This window comes from Calonectris borealis, chromosome Z (genome assembly GCF_964195595.1).
Source record: "Calonectris borealis chromosome Z, bCalBor7.hap1.2, whole genome shotgun sequence".
NCBI lineage: Eukaryota > Metazoa > Chordata > Aves > Procellariiformes > Procellariidae > Calonectris > Calonectris borealis.
Window position 1 is genome coordinate 4,333,103 of NC_134352.1, and position 19,329 is coordinate 4,352,431.

Genomic DNA, 19,329 nt, shown 5'->3' on the forward strand with positions numbered 1-19,329 from the left:
ATGAGTAGGTCTGCAGCAGGGAAAGTTTCCAGGGGGTCCCGGGCGAGCCCCCCGCCAGCCCCAGCCCCTCGGTGTGCTGCCAGCCTGCCCCTGTAACGAGGGAGGGAGCTGCAGCTCATCAAGCCTCCCATGTAATTAACCGCGAGTGCCTGTCTTACTGCATTTGCCCGGGAACCGGCGGCGTTGCAGCAGCGATGCCTTTGCCCGGGTCCATGGCCCTCCGCGGGGGGCTGCCCGCCGGCGGAGCCCACCTTCCCCCGAAGACCCTTCCCCGGCGTCCTCTGCCCCAGCCAGCCCCGGCCTCCGTTTGCAGAGCCCTTTCTAATTAATTATTAGTATCAGTAGGAATATTAATCACGGCAACAAGAGGAAGGAGGGGGGGGCGATGCCCGCCCCAGCTGTCAGCCCACCGGAGCCCCGGCGGCAGCCCCACTCGCGGCGTGGGGCCCGCGTCCGGGCGGGCAGCCCCCGAAACCCTTGTCTCTCTTTTGGCTCCAAATCCGAGTCCCCCCTGGGACCCGGGGCTAGGGGGGGCCGTAGGAGGGGCCATCCTGAAAGAGATGTCCCCGTCCCCCGCGGCTGTCTGATTTGGGGCGGGGGGTGAGTGGGTGGGAAATGCCGGGGCGAAGGGGAGGAGGGGAGCCACGTCGCAGCCCGGTGTGGGGCAGCACCCGTGGATGCCCCCCCTCCCTCCCTCCCTCCCTCCCTCTATCGCCCCCTCCCTCCCTCCGGGCGAGCAGGGCTGGGCATGGAGAAGCCTCTCCCTGGCTCCCTGAGAGCTGCGAGCGGAGGGAGCGCGGTGAGTACCTGGGCGGGGGGCTCCCCCCGGACGGGGAGGGGGGTTCGGTATGGCCCGGCTGCGGGAAGCGTGTCCGGGGCTGGGGACGAGGCGGGGCACACACCCCCCCCCCCCCCGCCCCCTGCGCCCCGTCCCCTCGGCGACTTCCACCTGAAAACACGGGGGGAAAGTTGAGGTCCGGGCCGAGCGGGATTTGGGGGGGCGGGAGGACAGCAACTCCAGACGGTGGCGGGACGAACTTGGGGGGAGGGGGGGCATCCACGGGTGCTGCCCCACAACTTACCCCCGCAACTCCTCTGCTGCGCCCTTTTCTCCTGAACACCCCCTCGCCCCCCAATTTCTTACCGTGGGTGAAAAAAACTCTTATTTAGACGAAGAGAAACTATTGGGTTACAAGCCTGATCACCTGATGGGGGCTCACCTATGGGCTCGTTAAACACCCACACGCGCGGGGGGTCCGTGGGGCACCCGCACCGCGCTGCTCGCATCCTGAGCATCGCACCGCACCGGCATGGGGGGGTAGGGAGGGGGGAGAGGCCGGACGAGTGCCCTCCGGGAAGAAATCAAAATAAATGGGGTCGGGGCGAGGTGGAAGGGCGCGTCCCGGTGGTTGCTCGGGGTGTGAGGGTCTGTGGTGAGGATGGGCACAGCGCAGCCCCTGCGAGGGGGACAAGGCTTTACAGCCTTGGGTACGGGTCTTTCCGCGCCCGCCGAGCATCCTTTTGGGGGTGTGAAAGAAGGGCGGACCTGCCAGGGTAGGTGGAGGTGGGGTGACCGCCCTTCCACCCCTCTGTACGAGTCTGTCTGTCGGCTGCAAACCGCACTCCCCCCGCCAGCCCGTGCCGGGGCACCGAGCCGGGTTTGCAACTCCCGGTTCAGTCGCGTCTGAACGGTCTGTTCGCCCTTAGCTCCGTTTCTTGATTCCTTCATTGTTACTGAAAAGCTGGGGAAGAAAACAGGGGGCTTTCAGGGTAAGGGACCCTGGCCGGTGCCCCGAGGGGGGGTCTGCCCGGCACGCGCTGCCCTGATACCGGAGGATGCGCTGGGAGAGCAAACTTTTTGTCAACAGGCATGCGCATCGCTCCCATCAAAACGGCAAGGTTTTAATGAGGGTGCTGTGGTCCGGCTCAGGGGAGTGCTCAGGGAGCGTGGGAACCGGCCCCAGCAGCGCCGTCCGTCCGTCCGTCCGTGGGGAGATGCGGTGCCGCCAGCTCGGCCCGGTGCGACGGGCGGGAGGGGGGGGTGGGGACGACGGCGGCATGTCCAGGGCAAAACGAGTGAGATCCGTGGCTGTTATTTTACTGTCGGTGGTTCCGGGAGTCACCATGACAAAAGGACAACACCCTCCCCAGAGGGACAGACGGACAAACGCCGCCACCGCCCCCGCTCCCCGGCGCTGGACCGGGAGCGGGCAGCCGGCACCGAGGGACCTCTGCAGCCCCTCGGGGTTTTGTCCTTGCTTTTAATCCCTGTTTTTCCACCGCCCCGAGTGAGACCAGTGCTCGGATAACCCATGAGGTCCTTCAGCAGAGATACCTTTGCTGAGAAGGACGCCTCGGGCTTGTGGTGCCATTGCGGGGAGCGGGGGGGGGGGGAAGGGAATAATTTATACTCGGGTTTTACGACCTGGAAGATTCAGCCAGGTTTAGTTTGTTTGCCTCGGTGCGCACCCCTGGAGTGAGGCCCCGCGCCTGCAGCTAAAACCCGCGAGGGACACCCACGCCACGCGTGCTTTTGCCACCGCGTATACCAGCCACGCAACCCTTTAATATAAATACTTCATGTTCGTGCGACCACAGCCTTTCCTCGCTGTAAAAGCCCAGCACGTTGGGATTTTTTTTTCGGACAAGAAGAAATAAAGTCCTGCGGGTGCAGAAGAAATATCCTCCGAAAGAGCGGGGTGATTCTTTTCTCCGCCTGCAGCCTGGTGAGAGATGAGACATCCAAAATTCCTAGAAGGAGATCTGGGAAAACAATTATCGAAGCACACCGACTTGGCGGAAGCTCGGCTAATGAACTACCAAAATAACAAAAAAAAAAAAAAAAAGAAAAAAAGAAGTGGCGGTTAATCCAATCAAACGTAACTTCCAACTTCTTGGGAGTGCGTCTTCCTCCTGACAGCCCACCGCTATCAGAGCTCCTCACCGTCATTCTTTCTCGTAAAAACTGCCTTTCGGTAACGTCAAACCTTTCATTTTCGTTATTTTTATTAAAAAGAGGAAGGGTGAATCGGAGAATCAGGTAGCAAGTGCTTCCGAAAAAAAGGTCTTTCCACGCAGCACCGGTACAGATTAAATAAAGAATGGGGACATTCTGCCGGGACGAATATTGAAATATTACCGTTCCACGGGATATTGCAGCCGCCCCCTCACCCCGTGGTTCGCAAGCCCCACTTTTCTTCAAATGGGCAGCCACAGAGCGAGATCATATTTTGACGCCGGCAATTAACAGCGAAGCGGGGGGGGAGGAGGGGGGCGACTATTCCCCCTTCCCGGCGAGGGGAGCAGGCGGGACGGGGATCCGGGGGTGCTGTCCGTCACCCGTGGGTCCGCACGCAGCCGTTCATCGTTATTCCTGCTAGGTCTATTTTTTATTGTTATTTTAAATTTTTTTTGGTGGAGCAGAGCCCAGATGCGGCGGCGAGGGGTAGGAGAAAAGAATCACCCGGCTCTTTCGGAGGATATTTCTTCTGCACCCGCAGGACTTTATTTCTTCTTGTTCGAAAGTGGCAAATCAGTGGATCCTGATCAGGATCATCAGCGGGATCCTGCCCGCTCCTGCCCACTCCTGCCCGTTCCTGACTCCTCCTGTCCGCTCCGGCCTCCTTCTGTCTCCTCCTGCCTGCTCCTGCCTCCTCCTGCTCGCTCCTGACTCCTCCTGACTCCTCTTGTCCGCTCCTACCTCCTCCTGCCCATTCCTGACGCCTCCTGACTCTTCCTGCCTCCTCCTGCCCATTCCTGACGCCTCCTGACTCTTCCTGCCTCCTCCTGCCCATTCCTGACTCCTCCTGACTCTTCCTGCCTCCTCCTGCCCTCTCCTTCCCGCTCCTGCCCGTACCTGCCTGCTCCTGCCTGTACCTGCCCAATCCTGCCCGCTCCTGCCTGTACCTGCCTGCTCCTGCCCGCTCCTGCCTATACCTGTCCTCTCCTGCCCTCTCCTGACCTCTCCTGCCCGCTCCTGCCCTCTCCTGCCTGCTCCTGCCCTCTCCTGCCCTCTCCTGCCTGTACCTGCCCGCTCCTGCCCCCTCCTGCCCTCTCCTGCCCTCTCCTGCCCTCTCCTGCCCTCTCCTGCCTGTACCTGCCCGCTCCTGCCCTCTCCTGCCCTCACCTGCCCTCACCTGCCCTCACCTGCCCGCTCCTGCCCTCACCTGCCCTCTCCTGCCCGCTCCTGCCCGCTCCTGCCCTCTCCTGCCTGTTCCTGCCCGCTCCTGCCCGCTCCTGCCCGCGGCCCCGGCAGGTGTCGCTGTCCCCCCGCCGGGCCGGGCCGGGGGGCACCGGGGGTGGGAAGGGCCCCACCGAGGAGCGGGTGTCCCCCCCTCCGCGTCCTGACCCCCTCGTCCCCCTGCTCAGGAGCCGAGGGGGTGCCAAGGGGGGGAAATGAACCCCGCGGCTCCAGACGGAAATTTAAAAAAAAAAGCAGAGTTGCTCCTCTCCGTGAGGCCGTAATTATGGAAAACAGCGAAATAACCGTGCATGTCAAACCTCGTCTTTATTAACGGGCTGGTTTGTGCCATCGTATAAAAACAGAAGAGCGGAAAAGCCATGGCGAAAATCGGACTCATTCCCCTTTCTGCTGGAAGCCAAAAACCCGGCGTGCGTGGAAAGGCAGCTGCTGTGGCCGCTCATCCCGGGCTGGTGCTGAAGTTGGCGTTCTGCATGCTCGTTAAAACGCCCCTAACAAAGAGTTTTCTCTACGTCACTGCCCGGAAATCTCACCGTTTACCATTATTTGAAGTCTGGGTGAAAGTATTGCGGTTCTCGCCCCCTCTTCTCCTGCCGCTCCTCTGGGTTTCTACCTCTAATCAGGGCAGATGTTTCTAACCAGAGAGAAGGGGTATGGCTTTGGGGCTTTCTTTATTATTTCCGAAGGAGGTGTACCGTGAGGGTGTATCCGCACCGGGAGCTTTTGTGTAAGGAATTAAAATTAAGATTATTTTTTGTTTGTGTGTGTGTATGCAGAAAACTCTAAATTCAGCTTTTTTCCTTACTGAAAAACGAAAAATTATTTCTCTCATGCCAAATTTCGGTTACTCCACCTACTATTATATGTTTGCCATTCTACATCTTTTCGTTTCAGTATTTAAATCTTGCAGGGGAAAAAAAAAAAAACACCCCACAACACGTTCCTCTATACCTGCATCTCAACTCCTCTAAAATAATCCGTAAATAATGCCAAAACATGTATGTTCACGTGCAGACCATATCGGTGCATTTCTGATTATTTACGGTTTGATAAGAAGACAGATGGAGAGGGCTGCAGAGGCGAGGGAGGAAATCTAAGTGAAAAATGCTGAATACTCGGTTTAGCGGAGTCTAGGTGCCTAAAGCGTTGGGGGGGAGGAAAACAAGACGAGAGTGGGGGGAAAAAAATAAGAAGACGAGGGAGGGGATCTGTTTCATGCACTTATTTATCTTCAACCCGTCGCCCTGTCTCATCTCCGTGGCTGTAGCATCAGCCCAAATCTGAGCATTATTGGTGCTTTTATGTATTCATTCACTTATTTATCTGTCCTTGGCCCAAATCGGTGAAATCGCCAACTTCGGTGGCATTTCGAACACCTCGGGAGCGGTGGAATATATGCGCCCGTATTTTTGTCTGTAAAAGGCCGATATTAGGTAACGCGTGTGCGGGCGGGGCGGTGGGGGGTGGGGGGCGGTATTTATTGTTCCTATTCCACCCGTCGAGTTTGCGTTCGAGTGGGCAGTGACGGGGGGGCACGGAGGGCACAGGCAGCAGCGCAGGCAGGGCAGGGGAAGGGCGCGCTGCCGCCCCCCTCCCCTCCCCCTTCCGGGGGGGGCTCATTCAAACCCCGCCGCCGCGATTCGCGGGGCCGCCGTATGGTAACGCGGGGGGAGCTGGGGGGGATGCTGCGGCTCGGACCCCCGGCATCCCGGCCGGCAGGGTGCTCCGGGGGCGGCGGCGGCCCTCCCCGTCCCGTCGGGGCGGCGGCGAGGCGCGGGGTAAGCAAGCGGGGGGAGGGGGGGGCGGGGGGAGCGCGGATGCGTTGCGGGGACGGACAAACGGACAGACAGGCGTACGCGCTCACCTCCGCATTTTGCATATGCTAATGCGGGTCCGCAGGGGAGCGGGAGCTGCACGTGCGCTAATTAAAAGCGGGGGAGGGAGGTTGCGTCCGCGGGCCGGGAAGTCCCCCGCACCCGCCCTGGGTAAAAATGTGTAGAAATGGTACTTTCCTAATGAATTGTTGCTATATGTGGTAAGGTAAGAGCTAACCTAACGGGTGATGGTGTCGGTTGCCGCTTTGGAGTGTCATTTCTGTTTTTTTTTAATGTTTTACGTGTAGCCATCCGACCGCTTTTTACTGGGTGACATACCAGTGTAGAGCTTGTGAAACTGGGGCGAGAGGTAGTGCTGGAAATACCGTAAGAAACGCCAAAGAATTAAAGTATACATGTGGTGAAACAGGCACTGAGCAATACTGACCGAGCATGACACTCTGCTCTTTATTTAAAAAAAAAAACAAACATGCATGACAGTCTTTGGGGAGGGCTAACTTTTGCCCTATACGTTCATGCAGGTAAGTCATTCATAGTGTAACTAATTATCTATACATGCACTTGGACTTTTTTTTTTTAAAAAAAGAAAGAAAAAATGTGTGTGTGGACAGGTGTTGTTTTTTTATGGAATAACGTTACTCGTTTAAAAACATAACATGCCAGGGCTACAAAAAGAGAGTAATCTTCTGGTTTTAATCAGATTTAAACTACTCTTCTTTCTTGTAAGAATTTCCCATTAAGGTAAACCGAAGTGTGCTAACACTGTTTGTAATGTAATTCACGGCCTGTGGGTTTTCGGATAAAGCAAATGTAATGCTATTGGCAATATTTTAAAATAACCTCTACAAATGCTTTTTCTGTAAAGAATTAGGTAGTGGGTTTAAAGCCACACCCATTAAAATGAGATGTAACATATTTAATAACGTAGCACTTAGGAGAGAACACACAAAATGTCTTCCTCGGAGAAAGCTCTCCCTACCTGGGTCTACACATTTTAAGAGAAGATTTTGAAATAAAAGGCTCCTGAAACCAACGCAGAGATAAATCCGCTTATCGGCCGTGATACACCAATGAAATATTATAAATCCTTTGAAACAGTCCCCATTACACATTTTACACACACTATCTATATCGCCATATACCTTTAAATGTTGGGTTTTTTTTTTTTTTTCTAATACTAAGTTAATTAGGCGATCAAACTTCCAGTTTCGAGCTAGCGGTATGATAACGGAGCAGCACAACGCGATCCTCCTCTCCTCTTACGACCTAGTAAGCATCTTGTGCACCTTGATTTGTAATATTAGCACTGTGCGTATTTTGTATGCACACAAAACAGAAGCATGGAGGAAACGGAATGTGAAGACCCACACACGGCAGAGTCTTGCCAAAAAACGGGGGAATAGAAAAGAAGGGAAAGGGGGAGGGTATTTAGAAAAAGAAAACAGACAGGGGAGACCAAAGGGAAAACGATAGCCTGTAACTTTCAGTAAATTTTAAAAAATGCAAATATACCTTTACATATGCATCAGTATTAAAAATAAGACACGCTGGAGCCAACAGGAGCCGCAGGAGGAGGAGGAGGAGAGGAGAATGGCGCAGTACCGTGCACTACCCGCTCCCCGCCGGGCTCTTCTTCGCGCCGCAGCCCGGCCCGCATCGCTCATTTCGGGGATGTTGTTTTGTTGACGATGATGATGATGATGTTTGGAAGGAGAGGGCAGGCCCGATATTTTTGTTCCGTTAATTAGGATCTTCCGCAATAGGGGCGATCGCTCCGGGAATCCGCGGTTTCTTCTCCGAGCAGCGGGATTTGCGTATTCTTTTTTTAAATTTTTTTTTAAATTGCCCTAATTTCCTTGATGTATGTAAATGTAGCCGGACGTACAGTATGCCTCGAGCTGACGTCAATGGACGTGACCTCGCCGCTAAACCTTGAACGTGAAGCAGGGATGGGGGACGCGGGGCGGGGGGCGCAGTCGCGGAGACGCTACGCGCCGTTCCGCGCCGTTCCGCGCCGAGCCGGCCCGGGGAAGAGGTGGCGGTGGGGAGGCAGCCGGCAGGCACCGTCCACGGTGGCGCAGGCTGCCTGGCCGCGCTTTGCCGCGCCGCTCCGCGCCCCTGCGCGATGCAATGAGCACTGGCAGCAGCAGCAGCAGCAGCCCGCCCCCCCCCCCCCGCGCGGCCCCAAAACAAAGCCCACCTCCCCGGAACACCGCCGAGCCCGTCCTGCCTTTTTTCTTTTTTTTTTCTTTTTTTTAATGCGACGTTATTTGCTGCTTCTTTTCATCAGGCGGCGAGCGGGAAATAGAAAACTCCGGGTAATTAAAAAAAAAAAAAAAAAATAAACAAACCTTCTCCTTCCTCCCCAAAACATTGCATGATGCAGGCGTGTTGAGCCAGCGGAGTACCGGCGTTATGGGGCTCAGTGCCGCCGGCCGGGGCGAGGGAGGGGAGGCAGGCGGGCAGAGGAGCGGGGACTCGGTGTATGGAGGCGGAAAGTCACCGGTACAAGAGGGTAGCGGAGGATGGACGAGAGCGGTTTGGGCTCCTCTTTCTCTCCCCCCTCTCCCTTTGGACACGCCGCGGTGTATAATGATGTTTGGAGAACTTTCAGCGCCACGGGAATTTCTGCCGGCGAGGCGGCAGGGTGAAATGCCACCGGCGGCTTGGAAGCCAGGAACTCGAGTTTCTCTCCTTTTTCTCCTGGCGTGATCATTTATTTACTTGTTAGCCTGCTGTGAGATGTTCCAGAGCATCTCTCTGGACCTTGGCACGGTCGCTCCTAAAGCAAACCCTCTGCACACCCGCACACACCCGCATCCTCACGCACTGCCTCTCCATTGAAGCATCTCCACTAAACTTAAATGCCCACGCCGGGGAGTGGAAACGCAAGTGTATTTCTGGCCGGGAGAGCGGTGCGGACTTTTATAAATCCTCTCAGCAGGTTTAGTTTGCGTTTTTGAGGTTTTTTTTTGAGTTTTTTTTTTTGTGCAGCCAGGGGCTCCTGCTGAATCTCCCGGGTTCGCTCCGGGATTGCGTTTCGCTCCTCACAGAGCTCTCTTTGTCCGCCGGGTCCCCGGGGGCCGTGCCGGCAGGGGATGCCGGGGTGCCGGGCCTGCGGCGGGCTGTCCCCGCTGTCCCTGCTGTCCCCGCGGAAATCTGCGCCCGGGGACGGCGGAGCGCCTCCCCGCTCTCTCCAGCAGCGCTCCGGGCGGGACACCCGTCTGGCACCGTACACATGTATATAGATACATATACATATGTGCGCTGGTGTAACATGTATATATATATTCATTTTTGAGCGTCGCCCCTCCCCCCGCCCGCCCCTACCCCCCACAGTCCCCCCCCCCACTCCCCCCGCACATACCCACAGTCCTTGACACATGCCCACGCGGGGCCGGGGCTTCGTGGAAAGCCGCCCCAGAGTGGGCGGCCAGCACGACATCCCCCCCCCACCCCGGGCAGGGGCAAGGGGAGAGCCGTCCTGCCGCCCCCTCGCCGTGTACCACCTCCCTCCCTCCATCCCTCCTCCCTTCCTCCCTCCCCGCACACCTCCCGCTCCGGTGCACACCCAAACTTCTCCCAGCCCGCCCCCCCGCTCCCCGCCCGCCTCCCTAAAACCCAGCCCGGGCTTTGACGGGCGTTTCCACGCTGTTTCCAAACCCGGAGCGATGGATGAGAAGGGAAAGAAGGAACGGGCAGCGCTTTAGGACACCCTCCTTTCAGCGACGAGAGGTCACGCTGCAAGTTTGCATGTCAGCAGGGATGGGAAAAGAGTCTTTTTTGTTAGCACCATGATTTGTTTCTAATTTTTTTTTTTCCTTCTTTTTTTCCTGCTGTTGGCCGGCTGGTTGGTTTGGACAAAAGTTGCACAAAATGGCAGTGCCTCCCAAAAACAAGACTCGGAAGAAACTGTTCTTCAGAAGTTAGCTGGAGGAAAACACCTTAGAAAACTCGACCTTTTGCTGCATTTTTTTTTTTAAGTTTCCAAAGACGTGCGCTTTCCTTCTTCTCTAGGAAAAGGTAGCCATTGCTCTTCTTTAGACTAGACATTTCTAATTTGTTCCGTCTGTCAGAATGGGACTGTGAGAGGTTTTGGTGCAAATTCATTATCTCTGGCAACGCATAACGTATAGTAGGAACCGAAAAAGACCGTGGCAATGGATGAACAATAGGGCTTCAGTTCATCAGCAACAAAAGCGTTGGGGAAATTGGTTGAATTTCAGAGCACGTCCTCCTCAGCAGAGAGGGCTGGACTAGACCTTGGCCAACCCCCCCAAAAAACTTGCAGAGCCTCACATACAACACTTCACTTTCTACTCCGAGGCGCAGGAAGCAATATGGAAAAAGGGGGGGAGTGGGGGGGAAGGGAGGGAAGCCAAACCAAGCCAACTTTCTGCGTTTCTCTCCCGTTTTCCTGGATGGAAGATTTCTAACTCTTTTAGAGCTGTTCGCGCAAGAATGACACCGTGGAGCTAAGCGGCACTTTTAAATAGCGATGGCGAGGGGAAAGACGTGAATTTCTGAAGACATGAAAGGCCTTTCTCTGCTCCGAGAGGGCTTGGCCGTGGGGATCTTTGTTTGCACCGGAGGCTCAGCTCACCCCCCTAGGTCTGGGGTCAAATCTTTCTCTGATAAAGACGAATAAATGTAAGTATCGCGGAGTGTGTGTGTGGGGGGTGCGTGTGGGATAGACTGATCGTGAATTCCCTGCAAAATTGTGGGAGCTGAGCCCCGGGCAGGTCGGGGCTTCCCGGGTCCGTGTCAGCCCGGGCTGGGGCCACCTCTCCCCGGGAAGCCGGAGCGAATCGCCCCGGCGGGGCTCCGGCCGCTTCCACTCACCCCCGGCGAGGCAAATTTGATTAACAAGCCAGGGTTTATGACTTGACACGGCGGCTTACGCCGGTTAGCCGATTTTGTGCGTCTGATGCTAAACCTGTTGGTCGTGGGGCGTAGTTTGGTGCGGGAAGTGTTAATTATCCAGCAGAACTGCCGGCGAAAGCGGAGCTGAGGCTTTTCAGGGAGCTTTTTAGCAACGTCTGGGTGCCCTCGGAAGGTGTGCAGGCATAGTACCAACACTCACAGAGCTGGAGTATAGGAACTAACTCTTGTGGCCTCCACATATTCGGGTAAAAAAAAAAAAAACAGAAAGAAAAAAAAAAAGAAAAAAAGGGGAAAAAAGGGGGGGACGAATGGAAAAAAAAGAAAGAAAAAAATGAAAAGATAGAGAAGCCGAAGGCATATCTTGCAGTTGGCCGGGATGCTGCAGTTAGTCCCTCCGCTGCCTCCGCAGGCAGTGGGTCACTTGGAGCAAGCAGCCATCACTTCCCGGCTTATCCAAAACGCAGCCCGGTCAAAACACGCACCCCTCCACGCGGGGGGTGGTTGATAAACGCCTTGATGCTCCTGCCGCTCTTCCACCCCGGCCAGCTCGGCTCGGCCCGGCTCGGCCCTGCCCGGCTCGGGAGCTCACCTTTGGGGGAGTCAGGGAGGGGGCGACTGCGCCGGGGCCCGGGGAGGGCCGATGAAGCGAGGCACGGCCGCCGACCCCGGCCCCGGGTGCCACTGGTGCGGGGGACTCGTCCAAGGGTGCCCCGCTGCATCCCTCCATCCCTCCCACCGAAAAAGTCGCATGCCTCCGCAACTCCGGTCCACCCCGGATCCGTGGAACGGGTGAAAAAAATGCTTCAGCGCCAAATAGAAGAGCTCGGTTGCTCCCTGGGAAGTAATAATAATAATAACAATTATGTGCTTTTTTTAGCTGAGGCTGATGTAATCGATATGATGCAATGAAAACGAGTAGCTTACGTCGTATTTATTTACCCCCGCGACTGCTGACACGCTCGCAGGGCTGTAAATAGAGAGCATGCCTTCCCGGTGATCCCGGTTTCAGGACACCGGCGGTCTGGAAGAGCTGGGAAATGTAGCGGGGAAACGCTGGCTTAATGTGTTTTGCATGTTTTGAAGTGAAGGCTAGGTGGAGCCTCCATCCTTTATTAAGTAACTGGCAGCTGATAGTATGCAAATCCTATATCTGCCTCTGTAGTTTTCGTCACTTCTATTCAGCAGCCCCAAATAATATTCTTAACCTTTTATTTTTGAGCATAGTTCTCCAGAAATAATGATGCAATTTGGTTTTTTTTATTGTATTATTCATATTATTTCCTGTAAATATTGATTACCACATTTAACCCTGCAGATACCGGAGTACATTACTCATATCTGTTTTGTGTCACATTGGATCATCTGCAGGAAATGTGGCTAGTTAATTTCCCCGTTTAATCTAGAGCCAAGCGTTTTAGTGATTTGTTTAATAATCTCAAAAGTTAATGTACTCAGCGCCTGCTGAACATACATAGGTTTACCTCTTCACATATATTTCATGAACAAGAACCAAACACTGAAAGTGTTTAAATTATGATCCTTTGCTTTTTTTCTGGTTATTTTTCAGATTCAGGCAACGCAGACAGACCACAGGGAGTGACAATCACGACAAGAAACGGTAATTTTTTTTTTTGTTTAATAAAAGTCAAACGATACGATATGCATTACCTACGGATATGAATATATGTTCTTTAACAGCACGCAGTGTTTCCATGTGTAATTACTGACTGTTTGCGGCTTTAATTTTTTTTTTCCCCGAGACTTTGAATTCTCGATAGTCTGCCTTTTCTTCTTTGGTAATTTGGATTTGTGTCAGATATCCCTTTGCATACCATACGTTCAACATAACAGAAGTATAATCTACCTGTCAAATGGAATTGCGGTCACAAAAGAAATGATGAGGCACCTTCGTTAGAAGGCGAGCCAGCTAAGTGACTTACCTGGCTGGGAGGAAAGGGAAAGCTGGCCTGGGCTGTACTGGCGTGCCGTGGTTTGCATCTACGTGGATTCTATCATAATTTTGTGCAGAAAGGGGATTTAGGTAACGCTACACCCTTCTTACGTACCTCACAGCAGCTTAGGGGGGAGTCCCGTGTGTCTTCCCCGCGGAAGGTGGAGATGCTGGCATTAGGACAGGGCTCTGATTGCAATAATTAGAGAAACATCAGCATTCCTCTTTAAAGTCAGTAGAGGCTGTTTATTCTTAAGAAATCCACGCAGGATGTTTCTTCTTTACGTCACAGCCATCTGGAGACCTATAAAAAGATTAGAAAACAAGCATGGCAATCACATACTAATCTACAGGCCATTAGCGGGAATTTATTAGGGAGGTAGGAGGAAAAAGTCAATGTTTGGTTCCGTATCTTCCAATATGCGGGTCATTTCTATGGTGATTCTGGAATAAATGAGTTTTAAACAATTATGTAAACTGGAAGGAAGCAGGCAGTATTAACAGTTGCTTTTGACAATTCAGGTGATATTTTTGGCAGTAATTTCAGAACCACACGTTGCTTAAACTTTCCACGTGCTAGACAACACTGCAATCTTGGAAATGTATTTTAGAACCGCTGCATACATTTTTGTGATGTTCAGAATAAGCAAATACTTCTGAGCAAGTCTTACCGGACACCCGTCGATTTCGAGGCCCTGGTAGAGGTCTGAGAGTTAGGAAATGTGATTGGCAATATGGCTAATGAACAGCTAGATCATAATCGTCATGTTGGCTCTTTCGACTTACTGGGGCTCCGGTGATTAATCAACAAAATGTGACGGGTGTATTGCAGTTACTTCCCAAGTCAGTGTGTAAGTGAGGTGGTCGTGAGAACAGGGCTTGGTGTTTTAAAGGTATATCTTTGAAGCGTAACAGCTTGCAATAATACGCCTTGCATTTAACTGTAAATCCGGTGACATGGTGACATGTTTTACATGCGTGCATGAACGTGTTTGTACCTGTCTGTGTTAATATGCATTATATATACACATACCTATATAAGCATAGACGTACGCACACATATACACGAGGAGCACTTGAATTTTCATGCCTCTGACTGAAAGAATTTAATGCATAAGCTCACAAGCCTGTCGTGTGCAACACACGCCTGATCACCAGCGCTGCTGCCCCTAGCTATTGCCAGAAAAAAAACATCTTTCTGTCTATCTGCCAATTCAGAAAAGCTCATTAGAATTTTACATAATATCAAAATGGTCATGTGCCTCTGGATGTATCAGATGTCTGATTCGGTCGTCCCTCTTGTGCCTGAAGAGCCTGAGAGGTAATGAAGAAGCTCTGTAACTAATAATGCAGCATTATAAGAATTCTAACAGTTTTGTGCCAGGCTGTGTATTTTCCATAAAGAGCACTGGCAGAATTAGCTCTCACGTCTCCCAGGTACAAATGGCGGTAAATTTCAGTGTCCCCCTATACCAGGGTATCTAATACCTGTTTAAAAAAGAAATGCTCAATTTCAAAGGCTGAGGATCTGAAAGCACAGATGAGTGGCCTCGTTAGTAATATCGCTGCTGAATTCGGGATTTGGCAGATTAGCAATGTATATGCGTTACTTCTTGATGGCAGTATTAATTTTGGGCCTTGCCTGACAAATGAGATTGCTTCCCCATTTTCATGCTTTTGTAACATTAACTTATGATAAAAATGGACTGGTTTACATAGTTGTCACTTTGCAGTGTAACCACATACACCCACACAGACATTTTAACACAAACACATACACACACATGTACCTAGACTGACACATGTACATATGGTTCCCCTGTGCACACACAAGCACACATATGCTTTACCATGTAAGCAGGCTATGTAGCCAACACAGAGCAAAAATAACTTCTGTTTAACTCCATGCATTTAAAAATTTCCCCTTAAAAATAGCAACATATGCTAACACGGGTTAATTTACAACAAAATGTATTTAAATGCAGGGTGGCATATTGACTATGTACGGGAATGTAGCGCATGATCTGTTGTGTTTTATTTTGCACCTTAAAAGAACAGTAGCAGCATGAATTTTAAGTCACAATTCCTTTAGGAGTGCAGAGCAGTCCATATTCTGTCTGTGCCGGATTTTTCAGTGTGTATCCTATACCGACTGCAGCATGCACGAGCTGTTGAAGTGCGTTTATTAATTTCAACGGTAAATATGGTAGATCTCAGTGAGAAGATTCATTGTATTACGTATACTCGAGAGACCTTTAATGTTTGCACTTTAGACTTAGGAAAAATTCTATACAAATTATACTATTAAATAATTCAAAGTATAATGTTCTTTTTGGGGGGTGGGGGAGGGGGAACTGAGAGACTTGAATCCTAAAACTGTGCCTAACGCATTCTAACAGTTTGGAAAGACTTGCCTCCGTCGGTTCCTTGAGTAACGTCAGCGCGCGTTTCTTCGCTCTAAGTACGAGGTTAATAAAAATAAACGATAAATCAGCGTTTTTATTAAGGCGTTTCGCCAGATGATGTATAGCCTTAGATAAATATTGCTGCAATGTTCACCTGTGTTGCATTCTAACGCAGACACACACACAGACTGGGAGAGAGGGAGGGATGGAGGGAGGGATGGAGGGAGGGGGGAGCGAGGGTACAGATGCTATAAAATACACCCAGCCTGCTGCTCGCAGCTTTCCCAATAGACGCGCGGAGGAAAACGCCTTGCACGACCGTCCGGGTGTAAATACCTGCAAATCACCGTGGGCGCGAAACACCACCCAGATGCGGAGCCATTAAAAAAAGAAAAATGAAAAAAAAAAAAAACACCCAGACCCAAAAGCAAACCAAAACAGACCCCCCCCCCCCGCACAGCAGAGCAAATTGCCGGTGTAATTAGACATCGGCTCACTGCGTAGCACGGAGCTGGCTCGGAAAGCAAGGCCCGCTCTCAGCCGAGCGCCTGGCATCTCTCTGCGCAAGCCGGGGCTGCCGGGAGAGAAATGCAGGGAAAGGCGCTCCCCGCGCCTGGAAAAGCTTTTATCTGTCCTTAGAGAGAGCTCTCTGCCAGTCTCCGGCTGCCGGGGAGGAAGGCAGAGGCGGCGGGCGGGTCTCCCTGCGGCGGAGGAGGCGATGCGGGAGGCGATGCGGGGCTCGGTCCCGCCGGCCGCGGCCGGTCGCCGGTGGCTCATGCATATCAATAGCCGTGTGTACTTGAGATTTCTCATGACATCATCATTACCTTGGTCTCCCGCGGTCCAGGACCTCTGACCTTGCCGGGCTGGTCCACATTTTGGCACTGAAAGCCCTCCAATGATGGCCCTTTTCTCCTTCTTTCAGACCGGGGGCAGCAGCAAGCCGGCAAGACCGCATCTTCTCCTCCCCAGCTCTAGGAGCCCCGGGAAAGCGAGGACCTTCCCCCCTAAAACACACACGCACGCGAGATATTTGCAATCAAGCTGCCACCATTTGGTAAAAAGCTCCATGCCGTGCATAATCTAAAGGGACCGGGAGCCGCATCCTCGAATCATCTTGTCACTTTCTACCGAAATGGGATTTTTTTTTTCCTTTTTTTTTTTTTTTTTTCCTTCTTCCTCCTTACACTGCGCTGGAAATTGCCGATGGCTTTACATCTTTATAGAGACTAAGGAGTCTTTCCTGAGAACGAAGCGATTTACAATGCAAATAGAGGCCTGTGAAGGGACGGATGCTTCTCACTCTTAACGCAGCTTGACGCACCTTAATAGCTGGTTTTATTTTCTGGTATTAACAGACGAATTGTTGGCTATCGCTGCCGGAAATTACTGGCTGAAAGGAAAAGTTCGGAATAAACTTTGAAAGCAACAGATCTCTTTTGGATATTATTAGCTGCATATACACACAAACCAGGTCACAATTGCATAAAAGGATGAATATTTTAAAGCAGCGCTAGTACTCTTGGAGGAAACAACACGCCTGTTTGTCAGAAAGAATCTGGATTCTAGCAAGGAAAAAAAAAAAAAAAAAAAGGTTTGAGGGAAGCGAGTTGTTATCTTTGGTTATCTAGCTGTATGAGTGTTTTGGTCTTCATAAAGCTAGATAACCGAAAGTAAAAACTCCTTCAAGATCATCGTACAGCGTCTGAAAATGAGAGACTACTGCGAGAGACAGTAAAAACCGAGAAAGGTCAGGAATGCTTATTGAATCTAACATTTTTACAGCTGAAGGTGGGAGTGGAGGAAATTGAATGGCATACTTATTCCAAAGTATGAAGTTGTCAGATGGCACAGAACGGATAGCCAGACGCTGCACGGAGGAAATGGCACCGATGGTAAACAATGCATGTGCAACTACTGCTGTTGAATAAATAAATAAAGAGAAACCCAGAGCCGTTAACGTTTAACTGGGCTAAGAGGAGATTTTTTTTTTTTCCCTCTTAGAAAGCTATTTGGAAAGGCTGCGTTTCATTTTGCAAAATGATTCATTGCAATGAAATGGCCTTGAAAATAAAGGTGGTAGCTGGTGATGATGAAGATGACGGTGGTGGTGATGAAACAGTGTGGACTGAACTGAGGAAAAAAAAAAAAACAACAAAAAAACAAACCAACAAACCAACCCCAAATCTGTCGATGTGCATCTGATACAAAGCATCTGGGTTTATTTCAAATAACATGAAAGCAGGCGTTCAGGAAAAGTTTACACTGAAGTGTGGGCAAACTTAATAATTTATATCTACTGAGAACTCGGCGGAGCTGCACAAAGATGGAAAAAAGCGATGGCCGATTTTTATTCTTCTATTCAAAACGCGAGCACAGATGCTTCTCTGTTCCGAGAGGGTTTCCTTGAGGAAGCTACTGAAGCAGAAAGACATGATGGAGACGAGATCGCCTCCCCCCTTGTCAAAGTGTTAAAAAATGCTCTGTGTCTTACTCTGCGCCTAGCATTGGAAATGAAAGTGACATTTACTCCAAAACCCACGTGTGCGCCTCCTCTCTTTTTGTTTAAGGATGATCAGATCTATCCGGGAAACAGCTCTGGCATCCCAAACCGAAATAATTAGGACGTATATAGACCTGACAAAAACCGGAGGGGGGGGTGGGGTGGGGGGGCGGGGTGGGGAAGCGGAGGGTCTGTCTTGCCTAATTGATTCCGTTAAACGGCGTGCAGGAGATGTGAACGGCTGGGCGCTCCCGTTCCCACGCTCGGGGCAAGTGGCAACGCCGTGCCCCGGCAGCCCGTGACAGACAGCCCGGCGGGGGCCGGGGGCTGCGGCGGGGGCCGGGGCCGGGGCGGGGGGAGCCCACGGCCGGCACCACGCCGCGCTCCTCTCCCTCGGCCCCCCCTCCCTGCCCCCCCCCCCGCGGGAGCGCAGGCATTTCCCACCCGCGGGCTCCCAGGCCAAGGGGACGCGCCCGCGGATGCCGCCAACTCCGCCGGGCGCAAGTTCCGCCCTTCGCCCGCGGACGGCGTTGTTGGGGGGGGGGGAAGAAGGGGAGAGCAGGCGTGGCGGGCCCACCTTGCAAACATCCCCGGTTTTTTTAATAAATACTAGTTGGGGTGCTATTCATCTTCATAATTACCGCAGCTCAGGCACCTCTTGCAGAGAAATCGAGCGGGATTAATTGTTAAGGGTAACATTTTCCTTTGGACTTGACCTAAACATCTTCCCACACTGGCGTGTGATGCTGTGTTAGAAATCGAACGTCTCCGGGGCTGATTAAGATCAGCGATTCGGGGCTCAGCGCTCTCCGTCAAACGAGGGGCTAACCTTGTGCGCGCCGCTTTTGATTTTTAATTTATTTTTCACTTTGCAATCGGGCTGCTTATATATAAACGTTGTTTTGGGGGTTACGGTGGGAATACTTGCCTCCACGCCGCACACGAGGAAGGGAACGGAGAGCCAGCCAGAGGGTCCTGGCAGCAGCAGGCGTGCTGGCCATTTAAAACAAAGCATTTGGCCTCAAAAGTTACCCCGTCCTCCCCCGTAGCTGCAAAATTAACCGCAGCGTAGTTTCGGTCGGAGGGTCTCGCCCGGCAGTGCCCTCCGGGACCCCGGCCCCGCCGTTTTGGCGTAAATCCCCGTTTTTTGGCTGAGCCACGCGTGCCGAAGTTTTACTGCGGTAGCGGCCGGTGAGCGGACCCTGCTTTATTTACATCCGAAACCGAATGTATGCCACCAGCCTTTCACCGCAGAGTGCCCGCACGCCCCTCATTTACCGCCTGTCCAGGGGTGCTATTTACCTAGAGCCGTTGTCTACCACAATTAACATTTACATGACAAAGTACGCGGTTTTCTTTCCCAAAGAGCCTCAATTAAGGCAATAAGCTGTTTTCTGGGGAAACCCATTGTTTACTTAGGCATTCAATGGGGTCAATTTACTTAAGCTGTTGCTTGCGTCTTGGTCTTTGATGTAAATTTGTGAAGGAAAACACCCGAGAAAAACATCAGCATTTCAATCGCGTGTTGGCCATTGTCATATTGTTTTGTA

General features: G+C 52.2%; 1 long non-coding RNA gene across 1 annotated transcript in view; it reads left to right on the top strand.

The window, feature by feature from the left end:
- The first annotated feature begins 9,689 nt into the window (after window positions 1-9,689).
- LOC142075212 (uncharacterized) overlaps window positions 9,690-19,329 on the top strand; it is a 54,186-nt gene continuing 44,546 nt past the window's right edge. Inside the window, exons 1-3 of the long non-coding RNA XR_012670823.1 lie at window positions 9,690-10,059; window positions 10,465-10,686; window positions 12,488-12,538. This is a non-coding gene — a long non-coding RNA (uncharacterized LOC142075212). The remainder of the gene's footprint in view (window positions 10,060-10,464; window positions 10,687-12,487; window positions 12,539-19,329) is intronic.